General features: G+C 39.8%; 1 non-coding gene across 1 annotated transcript; it reads right to left on the bottom strand.

Annotated features, from left to right (window-relative positions):
* Positions 1–12,180: 12,180 nt before the first annotated feature.
* LOC136201761 (small nucleolar RNA R71) lies at positions 12,181–12,287 on the bottom strand. Its single transcript, XR_010674104.1, has one exon. It is a non-coding gene; the product is annotated as a small nucleolar RNA R71 (small nucleolar RNA).
* Between the last annotated feature and the right edge of the window lie 2,478 nt (positions 12,288–14,765).

Below are 14,765 nucleotides of genomic sequence, written 5' to 3'. Positions count from 1 at the left end.
ATCATTGGTTTTCCTCAGCTTAGCTCCTTCGTCCTTCAAATCTAAAAGGATGGCTAGATATGAATGATTGATGATGATTTGTTTCTTGTTGATGTATGTCACCATAAAATCAACATCGTCCGTAGTGACCAGTAGATTTGAGTAGAACTCGGTCACAAGCCTTGGGTAGGTCAGCCTATTTAATGAAAATAGTTTGGTCCATTCGTTCTTGGATATCCAGTCACAATAGGGTTTCTCAGTTTCGACAAATCTCTATGAGAACCATCGTGAAGCCACGACATCTAGTCCTTCAACGTCGGAGAATACGGATCGAAAGGTTCTCTCCTCAGGCTCCTTTGATTTCTTACCCTTGTCCTTCTTTTTCTTTGAAGGAGTTGAGTGTTCAATATGAGGATCAATACCGAGGATGCTGACTTCATCCATGGGTTTGTCATGCTAACCATGACTAGTGTGAGCCTCATCTTCTGGAGTATCAACATACTCTTGCTCAGGTGGGGAGCCAGGATTGATGTCTGAGCGATTATCTTCATATTGGTCATCAGAGAAATTCTGGGAAACAGACATGGTGTTCTTGAGAATGTCTTTGCAGAAACTTGAAGATTAGAGGTTTAGAGAGAGAGAAGGTTCGAGTGCGAGTTTCAAGCATAGAGAGTAAATAGTGAGAAATCGTTCACTATTTATAGACGATAGGTGGTGACTTGATGGGTCGGAAGGAACGGTGAGAATTTGAACCATCGATAGTCAGTTATTACTCACATTAATTACGAGAAACGGCGCGTGCTTTTACTAATGATGACGCTTACGTCATCCTAGTGGCTATGTAACTACACGTGCAAACCCTAATAGTGCAAGTTGCTTTACTCATCAACGTAGTTACTCAGCAATTCAAGTTCTGAGTGTATAAGGCAATTTTAAATCATTGTATGGTAAGGACTACTCAGTATGTATGGCAATTCAGCATGTAATAACTCACTCAGTATGGATCATACTTAGATTTTATTGAAGAGGATTAAACATACCGATAGCTTCTCTAAGAATGTTAAATTGCTCACGAGCTAGTGGCTTGGTGAAGATATATGCAAGCTGCTCATCCGTTGGGACATAGGTCAGCTTGATCTCTCCCTTGAGTACATGGTCTCTGATGAAGTGATGTCTTATGCTGACGTGCTTCATCCTGCTGTGCTGGATTGGGTTCTTTGATAGGTCAATGGCACTCTTGTTGTCACATTTGACTTCAATTGTTTTAGTCTGAACACCATAATCTTCTAGTTGTTGCTTAATCCAGAGGACTTGAGCAACACAGCTTCCAGCAGCAATGTACTCAGCTTCAGTGGTTGACAGGGCTACTGACGACTGCTTCTTACTGAACCAAGACACAAGACAGCTTCCAAGGAAATGACATCCTCTTGAGGTGCTTTTTCATTCAAGTTTGTCTCGTCCGTAGTCAGCGTCAGTGTATCCAATGAGTGTGAAATCATAAGTATTGGGATACCATAAACTTGCATTCACTGAGCCTTGCAAATATCTAAGGATTCTTTTTACAGCTATGTAATGAGATTCCTTAGGGTTAGATTGATATCTAGCACAATAACATACTGAGAACTGAATGTCCGGTCTACTAGCAGTTAACTAGAGTAGAGAGCCAATCATACCTCGGTACAATTTGCTGTCTACTGACTTACCATTTTCGTCAGCGTGGAGGACAGTGTCAGTGCCTATTGGGGTAGATATTGACTTGCAGTTTTCAAGTTCATACTTCTTTAATATCTCCTTAGCATACTTAGTTTGACTGATGAAGATGCCATTTTTCCCTTGTTTGATTTGAAGTCCAAGGAAGAAGTTGAGTTCTCCCATCATTGACATTTCAAACTCAGTCTGCATCTGCTTACTAAATTCCTTGCACATGGACTCATTAGTGGCACCAAAAATAATGTCATCAACATATATCTGAGCCAGTAGGGTATCTTTACCTTTCCTCTTAATGAATAAGGTTGTATCAGCTTTACCTCTGACATAATTTCTAGTCAGCAGGAAACTGGCCAGCCTCTCGTACCAAGCACGTGGTGCTTGCTTGAGACCATACAGAGCCTTTTTGAGCTTATAAACGTGGTTTGGGAACTTAGGATCCTCAAACCCTGGAGGCTGATTAACATAGACTTCTTCGTTTATAACTCCATTAAGGAATGCACTCTTAACATCCATTTGAAATAACTTAAAGTTCATGTAACTAGCATATGCACATAAAATTCTTATAACCTCTAGCATTGCCAATGGGGCGAAGGTCTCACCGTAGTTAATACCTTCTTGCTGACTATAGCCCTGGGCTACAAGTCTTGCTTTGTTCCTGACTACGTTCCCTTGTTCATCTAGCTTGTTTCGGAATACCCATCTTGTTCCTATGGTCTTCTGGATTTTTGGGTTTGGCACTAAGTCCCATACTTCATTTCTTTAGTTCTAGAACTGAGACGAATGCTACGTTGTTGAGGTATCTCCTGAGTTGATTTCTTGTCATTAGGGTGTTTCCAGCAGCATCAAGAATAGCACTCTCTGAGTGTCCTCTTGGTATTCTGATCTCTTTTGGTAGAGTGATGTCTTGAGCTGGTTGTGTTTCAACAATCTCTGCAGGTATAGATTGGTCAGTGAAAACAATTTGAGTTTCGCTTTTACCTTTGGTCAGCCCTTGAGGTAGTGACTCAGCGGCTGTTTCTTGGTCAGCAGGTGCTGAGTATGGATCATCCTCAGTCAGCTGATTGTCTTTTCCTGCAGGGTTAGTTTCATCGAACTCAATATGTACGGACTCTTCTAAGACATGAGTTCGTTTATTGAAAACTCTATATGCTTTGCTGTTTGTTGAGTAGCCTAAAAATATAGCTTCATCAGCTTTTGAATCAAACTTAGCAAGGCTGTCTTTAGTATTTAGAATGAAACATTTACAACCGAAGGCACGAAAGTATCCAATGTTGGGTTTTCGTCCTTTCCAAAGTTCGTAGGAGGTCTTCTTTAATATAGGTCTGACTAGAGCCCTATTAAGTATGTAGCAAGCTGTGTTGACAGCTTCTCCCCAAAAGTACTTTGGAAGCCTATTCTCACTCAGCATTGTCCTGGCTATTTCAACCAAGGTTCTATTTTTCCTCTCAACTACCCCATTCTGTTGAGGCGTTCTAGGAGCAGAAAAGTTATGGTCAATGTCGCTGGCTTCACAAAATTCAACAAACCGTTGGTTTTTTAATGCTCCACCATTATCACTTCGGATGTGAGCTAACTTTAGGTCTTTATCATTTTCAAGTTTTCTTACTAATGTTGAAAACGTCTCAAAGGTTTCATCCTTGCTACTCAGCAAGATGATCCAAGTGTACCGAGAAAAGTCATCTACAATGACCAAGGAAAATCTCCTACCACCCAAGCTCAACGGCTGGATTAGTCCGAAGAGATCCAAGTGTAGCAACTCAAGTGGACGCTTAGTTGAGACGATGTTTTTACTATGAAAAGATTTTTTAGTTTGTTTTCCATACTGACAAGCATTGCATAATTGATCCTTTTCGAACTTAAGTTCTGGCAGTCCCTCAACTAATTGCTTTCTTGCTAATTTGGACAGGAGGTCCATGCTTACATGACCAAGTCTCCTGTGCCATAGCCAGGAATTTTCTTCCTTTGACACCAAGCATATATTTTTTGAAAATTTCTTTTCCAAATTCAGCATAAAGACATTATCAACACGAGGGGTAGTTAAAATTAATTCATTTGTTTTTCCCTCGAGTATTTTACATCCAATGTCATCAAATATAACTTTTCTGCCGTTGTCACACAGCTGAGCTACGCTCAGTAAGTTATATTCAAGTCCACTGACTAGGGAGACTGACTCAATAGTAGGATTACCACCAACGGTTCCTGACCCTACTATCTTACCCTTTTTGTTGTCTCCGAAACTTACGCTTCCACCTCGTTTATGCACAAGTGTGATGAACTGAGTTTCATCACCAGTCATATGCCTCGAGCATGCGCTGTCAATGTACCACATTTTTTACTTTTCAGCACACCTCAGGCTTACCTGCAATATTACTAGTTATCTTTAGATACCCAAATCTTTTTGGGTCCTTGTTTGTTAGGCTCAGCAGGTGAAACATCATGTTTAATCTTATGACGACACACTTTGATAGTGTGCCCATTTTTCCCACAGAAGTCACTGCTGACCTTCCGTTGGGGATATCTCACTGGCTGGTCAGCACCCCAATGCTGAGCATGCCAGAACACCTTTGTGGTGTGTCCTTTCTTCCCACAGAAGTCACACTGGACATTCCGCTGAGGATTCCATCTCTGCTGACTAGTACTTCGGTACTGAGTGTTCAGAGGAATATTTCGTTTATTCGGAACCTTGAATTGGTTCTGAATAGATGTGATGTCCTTTCTCAGTTTCTTAGAATGTGATTGGACCTCAAAGACAAACTTGTGCATAATTTCCATGTTGTCATGCAAAGTTGAGTTGTCTTGGAGAAGATATCGAAGGTCACTAAGTTTGACCTCTTCAATCTCATCACATCGCCTGCTGAGTGCTCTAACCTTCTTGTTGCACTTTTTGATAAGTGTGTAGAGGTCACTCAGGGCATTAATCAGTTCATTTCTGGGCAGGGGTAGTGACATTACCTCAGTTGAGTGTTCCTCATTGTCAGATGCAATTGAGGGGTCAGCATGCTCAGAAACACAAGGCTCAGCAAGCTCATCAACCATGAAGCACATCTTTGCTGACTCGGTGGCATCAGCTTCTGATGATGATGACTCATCACTGTCATTCCAGGTGGCCACCATTGCCTTCTTGCTGTTCTTCCTTTCTTTCTTCAGGGAAGGACAGCTTGATTTGATATGGCCAGTTTGATGGCATTCAAAGCATGTGATGGGCTTTGAACTGTCCTATGTGTACTTGCTGTCGCTGGACTCAGCTTTGTACTTATCAAACTTCTTGTAAGGCTTCTTGGAATATTTATCATTTTTTTAACAACCTTTTCATTTTTCTAGTGAACATGGCCATTTCTTCATCGTCTGTTGAGCTCCCATCAGTGGAGTCAGCTTTCATGACAAGAGACTTTTGCTTCTTATCCTCAGACTTCTCCTTCACCTCAAAGTTCTTCATTGAGATCTCATGGGTCAGCAGAGATCCAATGAGTTCATCATACTTGTAGGTGGTCAAGTCTTGTGCTTCCTCAACAGCAGTTTTCTTGGCTTGCCAGCTTTTGGGAAGACTCCTCAGTATCTTCTTGACTTGCTCTTCCTCAGTAAAGATCTTGCCAAGTCTTTTAAGCTCGTTGATTATGTTGGTGAATCTTGAGTTCATTTTAGAGATTCCTTCACCATCATTCATTTCAAACAGCTCGTATAACCTCATGTGCTGGTTTACCTTGGACTCCTTAAATTTTCTGGTTCCTTCATAGGTGACCTCCAGTTTCTTCCAGATTTCATGTGCTGACTCACAACCTGAAATTTTGTTGTACTCTGCAGCATCTAACGCACATTGAAGCATGTTTATAGCAGCGGCATGATTCTGCAGTTTCTTGAGGTCATCCTCTGACCACTTAGCCTCAGCTTTGACAGATGTTTGTCCGTCAACAGTTTCAACAGGAACAAACGGGCCTTGGACTATGGAAAGCCATGCACTCATGTTTGTTGCCTGAATGAAGTTTTTCATTCTGTTCTTCCAAAAGGTATAGTTGGACCCGAAGAACAGAGGATGCCTAGTAATGGACAGTCCCTCAGGAAGAATCTGAGTTGTCTGATTTCCTGAGAGGAAACGAGTGCTGTTCTCAGCCATTGTGGGGATCAGCTCAAGATAGTTATATCTTGTTCAGTGAGCTGTTAAGCTCTAATACCACTTGTTGGTCCCGTATAACGTGACAATATTAGTTCCAAGGGGGGGTTAGGAACTATTTAAAATTTTCTTTTATGGCGGACTGTTAATTTCAAACTTAGACTTTCTCGAAGTCTTTTCGCACTGTGAGACTGAGTAAGTTTTAGATACAGACTTAGTCAACAGGTGACTAAGACTTAATCTATCCTTGAGTCAGGAGATAGCACTTTGAGTCTATTTCTGAACTCAACTTCTCAGTTCACTCAACTCAGCTTGTGTTCGTTTTAGTGTTTAACTAGGGAGTGTTATAGCAAGCAATAATTAAGGGAGATAAGGGTTAGAAGGATATTACTCAGCAGACGTATCCTGGTTCGGCCTCTTCACCTACGTCCAGTCCCCGGAAATCCTTCCGAGCTTTTTGAATCCTCTACTGAGCTCTTTAAAGGTAGAGCACAAACCTTTTACAATAGAAAGCTGAGTATACAAGAGTACCTTCCTCTATACCTCTACTCACTCCTATTTCTACCGCTGTACTATAACCGAGTACTCAGCTTCTCCTTTCTATTCTTCTAGAAATGATAAGTGTTTTTGTCCTAAACAACAATTGCTAAGACACTTTAGATGATTTAGATCACTCTAGACTTTTACACAGAATTGGAATTGGTGTAAGATTTGCTTTGCTTTTCTCACAGAACTTCAAGTAACAATTTGGTCAGCGTTTCGACTTAATTGAAGATCTGCATCGAATGAAGCATTTGAGAGGCCTATTTATAGTGACACTTGATTTCGAATTTCGAAATAACCGTTGGAGGGAAACGGCTTCCTGTCGCTTTCACTCAGTACGTGCTCAGCGTCCTCGGCCAATCAGATTCTTGTATCTTCTGTCTTCGCCAGTACTCAGCAGCTTTTCGTCATATGAAACAGAATGTTTCCACATTTATAGCAAAGTCTTACAGACAACTTTCTGCGTATTCTGAGCTTTACCCAAAGTAGAAATACTTTGTCTCCAAGTTTGTTCAGGTCAATTGCTGACCTGACTTTCTTGTCGCTCAACTCAGCAGCTTCATCTTGAAGCTATTTAGATGAAGGCTTCTCGATCCTTCTTCATGCTGGGCTGACGTTTTACTTAGTACGACTGCGTTTTGTCTTCCTGGGCCGCGAGGTCTTGATTCGTTGACTTGGGCTTGACTTCCTCTTATGGGCCTTTGGGCCATTTATCTTAATGTCTTATAAATCAAATAACTCAACATTGAACAAACACATTAGTGTGAATAAATCAAAGCATTTAAATTTAATGTGTTAGAATATTTTCATTATATAAATAATTTTGTCAAATCAAAATCGTGTGGAAAGGTGTTTCAACAATTACAACCATTTGCCGGCTATGTAACTGCACGTGTTGGCACCCATTTGGCTGTTTGCAGCTTGGGGCATTGATATCATTGGCGAAGTGAGGCCTAATGCGTCAAATGGACACAAATTCATCGTAGTGGCCATTGATTACTTCACCAAGTGGGTAGAAGCGGAATCATTCAGAAAGCTGGGATCGAGGCAGATGAAGAAGTTTATAGAGAAGCATCTGATCACCAAGTTCGGGGTGCCTCATCACATGATCACAGATAACGGGGTCCAGTTTCAGGGAGAAGTAAAAGTCTCTTCTAGGAATATGGTATTGAGCATGATAGATCTTCTCCATATCGTCCGCAAGCTAATGGAGCAGTGGAGGCGGTAAATAAGAACCTTAAGAGGATTCTGGTAAAGACTGTGGAGTCACACCGAAACTGGCACGAGCAGCTTCCATTTGCTTTGTTGGGCTATCGCACCACAGTTAGAACGTCTACTAGGGCAACGCCATTCTCCTTAGTATATGGGGCAGAAGCAGTATTACCAGTCGAGATTGAGAAGCGGTCGTTGAGAATCGCGGTGGAAGCAGAGATTCTTGAAGCGGAATGGGTAAGGAAGTGGTATGAGCGGTAAGAGCAGTTGGCATTAGTGGACAAGAAAAGGATGGAGGCCCTTTACCACGTGCAGCTATATTAGAGAAGGATAGCCCAAGCCTTCAATAAAAAAGTAAAGGTTAGTCCTATTAAAGAAGGGGACATGGTGCTGAAGCAGATCTGAATGACGCACACTGACCCTAGGGGCAAGTTTAGGCCAAACTGGGAAGGATCGTTTCTCGTAAAGAAGATACTAAGCAAAGGGGCGGTGAAACTAACTACTATGTATGGCATTGAGTTCTCTGAACCTACCAATCTGGATAGGCTTAAGAAATACCTTTCGTAAAAAAAAAAGAAAAAAAAAATTCCCGATAGGTTGAAAACCCTTAAAGGGCGATTTATGCAACAATAAGGGACATCCCAATGAGTGAAAACCCAAGGGGGCACTCATTTGAAAATTCCGGGGTAATAAAAGGAGAGTTGAAAAATCGTTGGGATCTGAAAACCGAAAAAAGGCGGGTCCTGGTAACAGTAGTTATATTTTAAGTAATTACAAGAATGATCTATAATTGGCTAAGTATTTTTGTTGTTTGTAAATAAATAAAGGCATGAATATATTTGAAGAGAATGATTGGAATAGTTATGATCGACTAAATGCATTGTATTATAAATCATGAGTTATACATTTCCTTTCTCTATTACAAGATAAAAAGTTTACACCGATATCCACTCCTTTCCATATATACAAGTTATACATCGGGATGATACTAATAAAAGAAAGCCACAAGACAAAATAATGAAAATCATATCAAGGCGGAGGAAATCCGAGATCCCAAAAGTTCCCTAGCGGATCAAAATCTCTAAAGTAAGTAGCCCGCTCCTCAGCTAAGGCCTCCTCGGCAACTCGACGGGCATCCACAGCCGCCCACCAACCCTCATCCGAAACTCGGTGGCCCTCCACCGCAATCCGTAAACTCTCCTCAGCAGCTCGTCGGGCCTCTATATTCACACGGCTCCTCTCTTCGGCTTCCCGGCCTCGCTCCTCCCAGTTACAGCGCTCATCCTCCATCTCCCGATAATGGCGTCCGATCCGAGTGTCATCATCCTACAGTGACTCCTCTCGCCCGACCGCCACGCCCTCCGATACTCTCCGGTCATTAGAATGGTGGTCTCCCTGCAAAGAAAAATAGGAGGGAAGCAATGAAAAAAAAAGAGAAAAAATATATATACATTCATTCATAATCATGTGCATACATACCACTACACACATATAAAAAAAAACAAACAAGAATAAGACAATCCCAGACGATAGTGAAAACTTAAAGAACAGTGGCGCCAGTCAAAATACAGACGACAGTCAACAGAAAAATAATTTTTGGTCCAAAAGGGCTCCGGACAAAATTCTAAGGTGACTCTGGTCAACAATTTCAGTACATGAAATGGTAACTCCAGTCAAAATACAGACGACGGCGGGTCGAAATTCAAAATCGCCCAAGAAATCACTCACTTTACGGTCAATTTAGAGACTAAAAATGAAACGAACAAAGAGAATGGTCGCTTTGAGAGATCTACGTCTACGGTTGATGTAAAGACTAGGGTCGAATGGTCGATTTAGAGACCTGAGAAACAAAAAATCTATGCATGTAGTCGATGTAGAGACTAGGGTCGAATGGTCGATTTAGAGACTTGAGAAACGAAAAATCCATGCCTGTAGTCGATGTAGAGACTAGGGTCGAATGGTCGATTTAGAGACCTGAGAAACGAAAAATCCGCGTCTGCGGTCGATGTAGAGATTAGGGTCGAATGGTCGATTTAGAGACCTGAGAAACTAAAAATCCATGCCTACGGTCGATGTAGAGACTAGGTTCGAATGGTCGATTTAAAGACCTAAGAAACAAAAATCCACGCCTGCGGTCGATGTAGAGACTAGGGTCGAAGGGTCGATTTATAGACCTGAGGAACGAAAAAATCCACGTCTGCGGTCGATGTAGAGACTAGGGTCGAATGGTCGATTTAGAGACCTATCGTCGTAATTTATAGCATTTTTAGTATTTATTACTAGTTATTTTGTACCATTTTAATAATAGTTTTTGTATATTTTCTTCATTTTATGCATCTAAGCCACTTTGTGTGTTTTTTAGGCACTTTCGCAAGGTTTTCGGCACAAATAACCAAGTCGGGGCTTAAGACGGCAACTCGGGAGTAAAAGGGACCAGAAAAAGGAGTTTTAGCGACACCCAGCGTGCACTTCGTCGCGGATAGGTGTTGTAAGATAAAGTCTAATTGTTCACACTAGGACAGATTTGACACATTTTCGTATTTTCAACTTATCTCCCTCATACGGACTCGGATTGAGGCGATTCAAAATGCGTTGTAAAGCTAAGAGAAAGATGAACAAATGACAAATAAGAATCATCTCCAAATTCGAAGTGTATCAGGCCCAGAAAATTATCCAAAGTTGATGAATATGTTGAAGCCTAAGATTCCTTTCACACCTCTACACATTTCAACTCCTAAATTATTAAAATCTTCCACCATGCTCTCTTAAATGCTAAATTCAGAAGATAAGGGAGTGGGAGGCCATAAGGATACTTGGAATTATGTGTGCCATTTTACTATAAAAGGAGACCTTGGGTGTCATTTGAAGACACACCAAGCTTAGGCTTAATTTCTCCCTCTATAATGTTATTTTGCTGATTTTTCTCTTCAAAAATCAGTTGTTTGTGTTGTTGTAATTGTTGTTATTGTGCTCAAGTTGTTGTTTGTGCAAGAAGTTCATTCAATAAAAGTAAGTTTTAAGTTATCGAATAAGTTCATTCGGCAATCGTCATTATGGTTTCTTCTAAACTTTAATCTTTTTTATTACTATGAACTCCATTATCTATCTTTTTAAGGTGTGTTTTAATCTAACCATGGACTAAAACCTCCTTAACTAAGGCTAAAAGTGTATCTTAACCTTAATTATGTGGTAATTACGTTTAATCTATTTAAGTTGTGTTTATCATTTTTAAGGACTAACTTATGATTCTTAATGCTTGTAGGAGATGGCCCAACTCTCTACTTGAATATAATTAATCGTTTATATTGACCGTGATTAAATTGATTAATCGAAATTCATAAGTTGGACCTAATGAGCATTTAGTGTGGCTTATTGGTTTTCCAAGGTTTTTTTTATGAATCTTATTGCAAATCTTAGATTTATTACTTGAGTCGGACCAAGGGAAAGTAATAAATCAAAGGTTTGGAATTAAGAAAACTTAATGCTTCTTTGGATTAATTACTTGAGTCGGACCAAGGGAAAGTAATTAATCGAAAGTTTAGAACTAATTCGAGCGGTTTTTTCTTGAATCTTAAGTAATCACTTTAGTCGGACCAAGGTAAAGTAGGTTAAAAAAGTTTAGATTAATAAAAGTTAATGCTTCTCTTGATTAATTACTTGAGCCGGACCAAGGGAAAGTAATCAGTCGAGAGTTTAGAACCACTCTCGAGAACTATTAGTTAATAAGAAAAAAATAGCCATCTTAAAAAGGATAAAACAACTAAAAAGGGGTTAAGTGTTATTACCAAGCAAAGAGGTTAAGTGAAGCTAGAAGCCTTAGTTTCTTTCATTATAAGTATTCTCTTATCTAATTTTGTCTAATTTTCATTTCACTTGTTTACTAAGTCTTAACTTGGTCCCCACCAAACTCTACCTTTCGATTGTTTAAATAATAGTTAGTGAGCAAAAAGATTAGTACTTATAATCACCATCCTCGTGGGAACGATACTCTACTTTCACTTTATTACTTGATACACGACTAAGGTACACTTGCCTTCACATGCACGTATACGTGAAATGTGCATCAAGTTTTTGGTGCCGTTGCCGGGGATAGTAGAATTATAATATTAATCTAGTCGAGCTTCTATTAATTTAGACGTTTTTTTGTTTGTTTTATGAACACAAGAAGTTTAAGTTGGCCTTTATTATTGCCCGATCCTAAAATTGAGCGTACTTCCCAGAGGAACTTGGCTAATCGAAGAGCAAACATGGCGCAAGAGAAATGTTCCATCATGGATCTACTCACTCCGAACCGTTTGGACATAAATTCAAGTATTGTGGAACCTACCATTGGAGCAAATAACTTCGAGATCAAGCCGGCAATGATCCAACTTATACAAAAATCCGGTCAATTTGGCGGAGATCCGAGAGAAGATCTAAACTCCCATTTAAATAAATTTGTTAAACATTGTTCTATGCTTAAGCAAAATGGGGTACCACCAGAAGCTATTAAACTAAAATTGTTTTCTTTTTCTTTAAGGGATGATGCAGCTGACTGGTTGGATTCTCTCGAGGCCGGATCCATTGGGACATAAGATGAGTTAGTTAAGAAATTCTTAGCTAAGTACTTCCCTCCATCTAAAATGGCGATGTGCAAAAACGAGATAAGTTCTTTTCGCCAAACTGAGAGAGAGACATTATATGATGTGTGGGAGCGATTCCATCGACTATTGAAGAAATGCCCACATCATGGATTTGAGAAGTGGCAATAGGTTAGTATTTTCTATAATGGTTTATCTTCCGCTAAGTGTGCCACAATTGATTCCGCCGCAGGTGGAAACATCCTTAAGAAGACCCAAACGGAGGCCTATGATTTAATCCAAGAATTGGCGGAAAGGTGCTCTTATTGGCAAGCGGAGAAAAACCTCAAAACAAGAGCGGCAACATATTTGGTTGATTCGTCATCAAGATCCGGCATTGATGAGTTAAATAAAAAAATTGGATCTATTAATGGCTAATTTGAACCAAAATAATTTGTGTGATTTATGTGGTTTAAATGGACATAAGAGTGAGGATTGTCAAGCGGCAAACCCATTCCTTGGGGATACCGCTAGTGCAAACTTTGTGGGAAATTTTAAGCAATCTAATCCTTATTCCAACACATATAATAATGGTTGGAGAAATCACCCTAATTTCTCATGGACTAATAATCCAAATGTGCAAAATCCGCAAAGACCTCCACCCGGATTTAATCCTAATGAAAAGAGAAATAATGGTGATGAAGCTTCGGCTATTGTAACAATTCTTGCAAAAATGGAATCTCGTCTTGCATGTATGGAGGAGTGGAAGAGAAATCAAGAGACGTTTACAAAAGGGCTTGAAACGAGCATAAGCCAATTAGCAAAAGCCGTGTCCGAACGTCCTATGGGATCCCTTGCAAGCAACATGGAAACAAACCCAAGGGAGCATGTGAAAGCCATCACATTGAGAAACAACAAAGAGTTACAATCGGCTCCAAGGAAAGAGGTAAAAGATACCACGGATGAGGTAAGTACTTCTCAACCTTAAAATTCACTTCCTCCTAAGCTTTTTGCGGATCCACTTGTTCAACCTTCCAAAACAAAAATTCCATTTCCCCAAAGGTTGAATAAGGAGAAACAAGAAAAGCAATTCTCCAAATTTCTCGACATTTTCAAGAAATTACATATAAATATTGCGTTCGCGGAAGCCTTGGAAAATATGCCCATGTATGCTAAATTTTTAAAAGATATACTTTCCAAAAAGAGAAAATTGGAGGATAATGAAACAGTGAAATTAACGGAAAGATGTTCGGCTATCCTACTCAATAAATTACCACCCAAATTGAAGGACCCAGGAAGTTTCTCTATCCCGTGTACTATCGGTGGTATGTATTTCGAAAGAGCTCTATATGATATTGGAGCAAGCATAAATCTCATGCCGTTAAGTATCTTTCGAAAATTGGGTTTAGAAGAGCCGAAACCCACTAAGGTTTCCTTACAATTAGCCGACCGTTCTCTAGCATAACCCAAAGGGTTTGTAGAAGACGTGTTGGTTAAAGTGGATAAATTCATCTTTCCGGTTGATTTTATTGTTCTTGATATGGAGGAGGATGATCGAGTCCCAATAATTTTGGATCGTCCTTTTCTAGCAACAGGGAGAACACTTATAGATGTGCAACAAGGAAAATTAATTCTTCGGTTACAAGATGAGGAAGTGATTTTCAATGTTTTCAATTCTTTAAAATATCATTCCGACAATATTGACCATCGTAATTTTCTTGATATAACAGACGAAGTTGTTAAGGATGTTTTTCAGGATAACATTGATAGCTCCCATTTATATAGGTTTTTAGGATTAATTTAATTTAATTTAATTAGCTTTTAGTTAAGTTTTTATATTAATTTGATAGTTTTTAGTTAAATTTAGTATTTTTCCTTATTTATGGCATTTTCGGTGTTTTCAGGGTTTTTCAGGACTATTTGAGCATTTCCGAACCAGACCCAAGCCTATTGGAGCATTTCCGGATTATTCAGGGACCGTCAAAGCACTTTTGGAATTCATCAGGGACCATTAGAGCACTTTTTGGAAGCCTAGGGACCTAAACAGATAAAAGTCGGAGCAAAATCGCCCCATTTAGGACCTGTCTCGTCGAGACAATACATGTCTCATCGAGACAGGCCCTCGTCTCGTCGAGACACTCCTTGTCTCGACGAGACGAGGCGGGGAAAGGCGCACCAGCGCCTTCCCCCTTTCTGGAATGCGTGGATTTGGGCCTGAAGCCCACTAAAACACTTTATAATAGCCCATTTTGCCCCCGGAGACATTAGGGTTTCTCCCTAACTCTATAAATAGGGAGCTAATCTTCATTATTCGGGGAGAGTCGTCATAATGTAGACTTAAATTTCAGAATAGTTCTTTTTGCTTTTTAGATTAGATTTCCAGCTTTCTAGGTTAGATTAATTTCAGTTTTTATTTCTTATTCAAGAACAATTGATGGGAGAAGCTCCAGATCTTCTATTTTTGTAATCGGATCAGACAAAGCGGGTTTTATATTTCTATCTCTCTCTTATCTTTTGCTTTTATATTCAATTGAAGATGTTTTTCCATTATTCCTTTACTTCCTATTGCTATGATTAGTTTGTCTATGAATTAATCTCCATCCAATTTGGGATGGGGATGAAATTGATTATATGAATATGTATGACTAGGGAAC

Source organism: Euphorbia lathyris, chromosome 7 (genome assembly GCF_963576675.1).
Source record: "Euphorbia lathyris chromosome 7, ddEupLath1.1, whole genome shotgun sequence".
Taxonomy (NCBI): Eukaryota; Viridiplantae; Streptophyta; class Magnoliopsida; order Malpighiales; family Euphorbiaceae; genus Euphorbia; species Euphorbia lathyris.
Note: the sequence above shows the minus strand (reverse complement) of the source record. Positions and strands in the feature narration are given on the sequence as shown.